The 8,262-nt window shown below is 60.6% G+C and overlaps 1 long non-coding RNA gene across 1 annotated transcript; it reads right to left on the bottom strand.

The window, feature by feature from the left end:
- Nucleotides 1-479: 479 nt before the first annotated feature.
- Nucleotides 480-5,746, bottom strand: LOC140619140 (uncharacterized). The gene is made up of 4 exons (XR_012019073.1): nt 5,094-5,746; nt 3,053-3,253; nt 1,819-2,029; nt 480-1,555 (listed from the first exon to the last, which is right to left on the bottom strand). It is a non-coding gene; the product is annotated as an uncharacterized lncRNA (long non-coding RNA).
- Between the last annotated feature and the right edge of the window lie 2,516 nt (nt 5,747-8,262).

Genomic DNA, 8,262 nt, shown 5'->3' on the forward strand with positions numbered 1-8,262 from the left:
CTTTGTGATTTCTGTGTAAAGAAGGAGAGCAGGAAAAGCCCTTTCATCTATTTAGTGTGAGCACTCCAGGTTAGCCACAGAGTTTCCCCAGGATTCAAAAAATTAAAAGAAATTTCCTCCAGGTCTTCTACTCAGCACTGTCCTCCGAGAGGGGATTCATTGGCATTTACACCCAGCAACAGCAGAGAAGAGGATGGTGTTTCTGGTTGTTTCCTCCTTCTGCACCAGAGGACAACCCTGTCTTATTCTTTTTTTTTTTTTTAATTTTATTTATTTATTTATGATAGTCACAGAGAGAGAGAGAGAGAGAGAGAGGCAGAGACACAGGCAGAGGGAGAAGCAGGCTCCATGCACCGGGAGCCCGACGTGGGATTCGATCCCGGGTCTCCAGGATCGCGCCCTGGGCCAAAGGCAGGCGCCAAACCGCTGCGCCACCCAGGGATCCCAACCCTGTCTTATTCTTAACCAACAAGCCTCTCCTGGACAAGCAAGCGGGCAGACATGGGACTGTCAGGTTTTCTGGGAGGCCAGGCTCTTCCTGGTGGGCAAGTGAATGGAGCCATAAACACCTCCCTCCCCAGGGCTGCTGAGCATCTCCTGGGCTCCAGACCCCGAGAGGAAGCCCCCGGCAGCACCTGCTCTGGAGCTGGCCCTCAGAGAAACAGGTAGGGGGCCAACCCGCGGCAGGCCCTCCTCTGAGCATCAGTGGCCCGGGCACAGGGGGCTCCCCGCCCAGGCTCTGCCCACGCTTCTCTTCCCCCTGAATCATGACACGATGGTTCGAAGCTGCACTCTGTGGGCTCCGCCCAGCAGCCCCCAGCTCCCCGGAAGCTAGGACCTAGAACATGTTATGCCCCCACCCCCCGGCATTATTCAGAGGGGACCTGACTGGAATCCCGAGTGCTTTGCATCCAGAAGACACAGGGCCTCATCAAAGGACCCACCCACAGCTGCCGAACCTGTGTGGGGACCAGTGACGGCAAACTGAGCTCAAGGCAGACTCAAGACTCCATCCCCAGCAGGTCTCCTCCGAGCCTGCCCCAGCAGGGAAGACACAGCCACAGGCGCTCCACTGTTCCCAGATGCCCCAGTGCCCCCTGCTGCCCAGCGCAGGTGCTCTAGGACGCGGGCCTGCCCTGGCACTGCCGTTCCCCTGGGCCTGGCACGGGGCCTAGCACACAGCGGGCGCTCAGCGAGTCCCCTGGGTGACCGACACACGGATCTCCTCCCCTGGGATCCTGAGGGGAGGTCACAGGGACCGGCAAGGGTGGCTCTTCCCACAGGCACTTGGCACCAAGTTTGTCCCGTGCGCCCCTCTTGGCGGGTCCTTTACCCCGTTGCCTCCCATTTGCTGGGTGGTTTGTGCCGCTGTGTATATTTGATGGTCCCAACTGTGCAGCAGAGATTCCAGCAGCATCCATAATTAATAACTGTGGTGTGTCAGCTGACGCGGCAGCACTTGGCGTTCAGAACGGTCTCCTGCGCAGACACAGCCTCTAGGCTTTCCAGGCCTTCCAAGGCTTCACTCCGCATCTTGCGTTCATGGACCAGTGGCCTGAAAAGCAATTCAGTTGTGCTGTCACTGAGGCCTCGGGAGCTCCTGGTGGCTGCTGGATTCCCGAAAGTCATCCCACGCAGACCGCCGGAGCTTTGCTGTCTGGCCTGAGCGCCCTGGGTTCCAGCCCTCGGCCTTCCTTTCGGCCTCTGCAGGTAACCCCTTGGTGCCAACCGTTTCCCGCATGGCCCCCGCGGCCACACACCATGTCCCCCAGCTCAGTGTGAAGGCCATGCCCCCGGGGCCCGGGTCCGCTCGCTCACCACAGGCCCCTGCGCCAGCGAGTCCCCACGAGAGAGGCTGTTGAGTGAGCGGGTGGGTGGGTGAGCGGGTGCTGGGCGCTTCAACTGCCAGCCACAGTCCGCTCCCACCAGCACGCTGCTTCTCTCGCTGTGGGACCCACACGGGTCACCTGGGAGCCGGTTAAAGACAAGGGCCTGGGTCTCCCTGAGAGTCTGGGCTCGGACGTGGGACCTGCAACACAAACCAGGCCTTCTAGAGGCTTCTAGCCTGACGCCAGGTGGGGACCCCGCCAGGTCAGCCTCCCCCGCCACCTTGACAGAACAGAACAGGGGTGTGCCCAGCTGGAGAGCCGGATCCTGCTCCACCTCCTGCAGGCCTGGCTCCCCGCAAACGGCTCAGTACACTCCAAGGCCCAGGAGCATTTTCCCACTCCCCTCCCTGTCCGCATCCCGTTCCTCAATCAGGATCCAGTGAGGACAATGAGGATGCTGCTGCTTCTGGACCCTGGAGGATTCGTCTCCACACTGATGGTTGTGAAGAGCCCATGAGAACACAAAACATCTCCAGGAAGAGGTTCTCAGGGACTCACGCAGGGGACTAATTTGTGTCCACGAGGCTGTTTCCTCATCAGGGCTGGGGGGGGGGGGCGGGGGGACCGGCAGTCTCAGGACCGGGCCCCAAAACTGCAGCATCCACTGGGCTCAGGGTTCCTTCAGAGCAGGCCTGCTGTGCGGCTCCAGCATGTGGCCCAGGGAGGAGATGGGGAGGATCTGGGCGCAGGAGGGACTGGTGTGACAACCCCAAGGCCAGGGTGGGGCAGAGTGCCCACAAAGAGAACGGAGCACTCCCCCCAAGCCAGCTCTCCACCTGCTGTCTCCTGGCTCAGGGGTGCACAAGCAGACCCAGACACACACGTGCATACACACCCCAGCACATGCACACACACGCATGTGCACACGCACAGACACCCACATACACGTGCGAATGCACGCACAGAACACATACACATCCATGCACACATGCATGTGCATGTGCACATGACACGCATGCACACACACCCATGAACGCATGGGTGCGCACAGTGACATTCACACATGCGTATGCGCACAGGCACACACATGGCCGTGCAGGAAACACCACCACCTCCGTGCCATGTGCATAACCCTGTGTGAGAGGACTTTCTCCTGTCGCTGCCTTTTTCCACATCTGCCACCTGCCCCAAACCTCGCAGAAGCCCGCCCTCTGGGTGCTGACCGTCTCTGGTTCCTGGGCAGGAATCCGCCCTCAAACATCTGGACAGCTGCAGAGCTCACCATCCTGGAGACCTCCGATCATCTGCCTCTGAGAAGGGGCTCCCCACGGTCACCCAGAACTCATCAGGTCACATCTTCAGACATTCAGGAGCCTGCCTTTCCCAAAATCGGAAGATTTGCAGCCATAGTATATGTCCTCGTCCTTTTCAGAAAAGGGAGGGTTCAGTGGGATGTTCCGGAACCTTCTTTGACACAGACCTGGGGGCAGCTGATGCTGGCGATAAGGCTGGACGGGCCCGGGAAGGGATGTAATGACCTAAGGAAGCTCTGGGGGCGCGTGGGGGCACAGTTACAATGTGTGCCCTAGTTGCTCCTCCTTGGGGAGCTCCAGGCCACGCTCACAGCAAGCAACAGTTGGGCCAGCCTGTCGCCGGTCACACAGTCACTCAGTCAATCAATCTGTCAATATTGGGTCAATGCCTTGCTGTCCGTTTGACCCTGGGTGTGTCTGGTGAGGACATGCAGGGTGGTGTGGAGTGCGGCCCCAACGGGACGTGGTGCCCACAGAGCTCTGCTCTCCAGATCCCGGGGAGAGCGGGCAGGGGGTACTGGAGAGACAGCTGGGTCCTGGGGTCTGCGGCCTCCTGGGCTCCCTGGGGAGCACTAGAGGGGCCCCTCCCGGGGAGGACGAGCTCGCCTGGGGATCCAGGCTGTCCCCCTGCACAGGCAGAGTGCTCAGAACCGCAGTCCCCTGTGGGATCTGGGTGGAAGAGCATCTGCACCCACCCTGCATCCCGAGTGTCCCCAGCAGTGCGCCCACAACTCGCCCACCAGCAGGGTCCACTCTTCCCTGATGGACTTCTCTGCCCTGGTGGGCTGACAGAGGAGCCCCTGGTGTGCGCCATGGGAAACCCTGGGTCAGCACCCCAAGTCTCTGCCTGGGAGGAGGCGCTGGGGCTCCCAGTGGGTCTGGCCCATTCCCAGGCCCTCCTCAGGCCCCCAGGGTCTGCCGGCCTCCTGGCCTGGGCCACAGGGAAGGCCCCGGGTCGCTGGAGGGGAGGGGGCTGCAGCTGGGCTTCCCTGTGAAAGGTCCTCAGAGAGCCACACAAGGCGGCCTTGTTGGGAACAGCCTCCCCCGGCTGGGGTTTCCTCCCACAGAAGCAGGAAGGGTGACCCCGGGACCCGGTCCCGTGCCCTGCACCGCGTGGGGCCACTGCCGGTCTATTTCTAGCTCCAGCCCCGGCTCCCCCCGACACTGGGGCACTGAATGAAGCTCTTTGCAGCAGGATCCGCCCTCCCTATGGCCTTCCTGCAGCTGACCCCTCGCTAAGGGGACACAGAGGTCATCGACCTCAGGGGGGCACAGCTGTGAGGGTGGACGTGGCCAAGGCCTCAGCACCAATGAAGAGGCTCCCTGGGGACTCCGGGGGCAGGATGCCCTTCCCCTACAACCTTCCGCGGCTCCCCGTGGCCCCTCCTTCCTCGAGGTCGTCCCTGGCATGCACACCCTCGGTGCCCCCACCTCCCTCTGTCCCCTGGTGAGGCCAGGAGCCCCCCACAGGCAGGGTCAGGGCACCGCGGTCTGAACCCGGGCACCCCCAGCAAGACAGGACAGAGTCCACTCAGCAGAGACGGGCGCAGGGGTGTACGCAGTGACACCTGGCCCCAGGCCTGAGGTGAGCACCGCATGCCCTCCCCGCTGGAAGGTGCTGGTCAAGGAGCCTGGCCCCTGGGGAGGTGGGGGTGTCCACGGCCCTGATGGGTCCGATCAGTGTGGGGCCGGAGCGGGTGGGTCCACCAGGCTTCTCTGGCCTCAGTTTCCCTGCCTGTGAGGTGGGACTGGGAATCCCAGCAGAGAGCCTCAGGGGCTGCTCTGAGGTCAGTCGGGGCAGTGACCACGGGGGCCCACCAAGACCCCGCCGGCACGGGGTGGCCCAGAGCGCCCAGGGCTTCTCGCCAGGGTCAGTATGGGTCAGGACAGAGGTTCTCTCTGCAGACTGAGACCCCCCCACCACCAGCTCGGGACCGCGGTGCACACAGACCGTCCAGCTGCTGCCGGCCTCAGGCTCAGTGTGGGATCAAAGTTGCTCAGGCTTCGGTAGTACAGGGTCGATGCAGGAGGTAGGTGCTCACGCAGCTGGGGAGCGGCTGAAGGAGGGGTGCAAATGAGCCCCCATCATGACGCAGGGTCACCGCAGACCTGACCCCCCAGGCCCCCGTCCTCTGAAGACTGGGATCAGATGCAGACCCTCTTACACCGGGGGGTGGGTGCCACCTTCTCCCCGTGCCCAGCTGCACCTGCTCCGAGAGCTTCTCTGTGTCCTGTCCACCTGCTGTGACGAGGCCCCTGAGGCAGAGCCCACGGCACCTCTGCCTTCACTGGGCAGGCTTGCCGGACCCCTCCTCACGACAGGCTGAACAGGGCTTTTCCCCTCGGACCCTCTGCACACCCCGAGCTTGGGGGCCACTGAGGTCGGGCTGGAGGGGCCTCTCCCTGCGGGACATGACCAGTGGTGACAGGGGCCTTGGCTGGGAGTGGCAAAGGAAGGGGCAGGATGTTTGTGGGGCTCAGACTCCAGCATGGTGTCTGCAGGGCTGTGGCGGAGCCAGCTCAGAGCAGCAGGACCCTTAATGAGTCATGAGAAATGTTCCAAAGCCCCTAGAGATTTCAGGGACCAGGTGTATGTCTAATGGGGAGTGGGTCCTATGTCACACCGGTGGGCTTGTGAGCCAGCAGAATGAAAAAAAAGAAAGAAAAGAAAAGAAAGAAAGAAAGAAAGAAAGAAAGAAAGAAAGAAAGAAAGAAAGAAAGAAAGAAAGAAAGAAAGAAAAGAAAAGAAAAAAAAAGAAAAAAGAAAAAAAAAAAAACAGAACAGACCCAGGCACAAAGGGGAAGTAATGAGAAGCTCAGGATGGTGCAGCTTCAGGCGCAGTTTGATCCAGTAGCTCAAGCCCTGGCAGCAGGGCCTGACCTCTCTATCTCGTGGGTCACGTTTCCTGTGCCCACGTCGTCCCAGACCAGCATCTCCTCGGTGTCACGTCCACCGAGACAAATTCTCTTCTCCAAGCGGATGCAGCCACCTGCCACGCCTGCATCCATCACCCTGTCCTGGGAACGGAAGGCTCTGGTCTGCAGAGGCTGAGCACCTGGGGTGGGGGTGCCATCAGCCCTACCCAGACCACCCGGACAGTGTGGGGAGAGCCCCCCGATGGAAACCAGGTGCTGTTACCTGAGGAAGAAGGACCAGCTCACTCAGCTGCCCTCCAGGGTCCCCAGGAGCTGTCACACTGGGTGTCTAAATTCGTCTCCGGAAATGGGGCTGCCACCTCTTAGCCCCCAAGACGCCGGCGACTTTCTCTCCTCGGGGGCCCGCAGGTTCCTAATGAAGGAGATGCCAGGACAAGGGGGCAAGGCCAGACCTCATGGACGCCCGCCCTGGGGGGCAGAGCTGAGCAGCCTTCACCCACCTGCAAGGACCCTGTCCCGTCACCATCCGGGCTGCCCGTGCATTTTGTGCAGGTCACCTGGGCTGCCATCTGAGTGACCGCTCTGCTCACCAGTGGCAGCAGGACAGACGCAGCCCCAAGGACCCTTGGAAGTGAGGAGACTCCCCTGTAATGAGCTGCTTCTGGGCCAAAGCTGTGCTGCTGGCGAGACTTCCAAGTGCGGCAGGAGGGGAAGGGTTAACTGGTGTGGGGAGCAACTCAAAGTCTTGGAATCCACCCTGTTTCTGAGTCTGTGTTTTGTGCCGGTAATTAATTGGATGGAAGCTGTTAGACTTTATGAGGAAACCGGAGATAATGCAGGTTCGCTGAATCTCGGGAAGATTAAGTTAATTTATCTGGTTCAGGAGCTGCCAGGAGCATCAGCAGCGCTGCTGTTTCGAGGGAGGAGCAGAGCGGGGTGCGGAGTGCCTGTGAGCAGCCTGTGCTCCTTGTCTCCTGCCTGCAGCTCGCTGAGGGGCGGGGGCCCAGGCAGCGGGGGACCCCAGCTCCCCAGGGCCCTGTGGCCCCAGGTGGGCCCAAGCCTCAGTCTCCCCGTGGGTACGGGGATGAGGACAGCCCTTCCCCTCCTGGGGGGTGTGGGGGGCTCCCGGAGGAGGTGATACCCTGGGATGCCCCTGCCCCTCCCAGGTAGCAGAAAGGACCTGGTCCTCAGCTGCCCCCAGCACCTCCCTGGGGTGCTGGCTGCCCTGGGCGGGGCCTGCACCTCCACGGAGCCCTCCCCGCCCCTCTCTGTCACCCCTCCCCTCCCCCCGGGTCCTCTGTGCCCCCTGTTAACTACCCCCTCTCCTAGACTCCGTCCCTACCCGCCCCTCACGCGGATGGAGTACTTGATTTCAAATGCAAACACCCTGCTGCTGATCTACTTCTGGGTCTTGCAAACACTGACTTTCTCAAAGAAACTGGGACTTCCCTGTCCTCAGTGACCCCCCCTTGAACCCCAGCCGCGGCAGGAGGTGGCAGGACCACCTGCTCTTCCTCCCCTCCTGTCCTCTGAGCCCTCCTTCTGCCTCCCCTGCTCCGGCGGTGTCTGGTGCTCCAGGCTCCTCAGCCACTGCTCCCCGTCCTCCCTGACTGTGTACGGGAGGCGCTGAAATAAATTCTGCGTCTAAAAAGCTCCGAGTGGTAGAACATTCTCCCCGATTGAGTCACAATCACAGTCTCAGCGGACGCATCTTCAAAACAACATAAATAGATGAAATATTCGTATAATGTGTGCATTTATATCGTACATAAATCGTATACGAAGTATAGAACATAGATCTAACCGTATATACGGCGCATGAGGTCCTGACATACGTGATGTAGGTATTTACATCCCCGTGTGTTTAACATATCTGCAGAGGCACGGGGACTCCTGTGCTCTGTGCTGCTGTCCCGAGTGCCAAGATTAGGACCCTAAGAAATACCCCTCGGGGCACCTTGCCCCCATCCTGTCCTGGGGTTCAGGCGGAGAAGGTGGGGGAGCGTCCCCAACCCCCACCCGTGTGGCTGAATTGTCAGCTCCGGTCCCACTTGCCTGAATTCCCTAGAGCTCAGTCCCACAGTCTCTTCTCACCTTACGTGTTCTCCTCAGCGGTTATCAGATAAAATACAGGATGGCCAGGTACACTCGAATTTCAGATAACCAGAGTAGCTTCTGTATGTGTATAGCCCATGCAACACTGGGGCATAGCTATGCCAGGGGTCCTGTGCTCTTCATCTGAA

The sequence above is a fragment of the Canis lupus genome, chromosome 27, assembly GCF_048164855.1.
Source record: "Canis lupus baileyi chromosome 27, mCanLup2.hap1, whole genome shotgun sequence".
Lineage (NCBI taxonomy): Eukaryota > Metazoa > Chordata > Mammalia > Carnivora > Canidae > Canis > Canis lupus.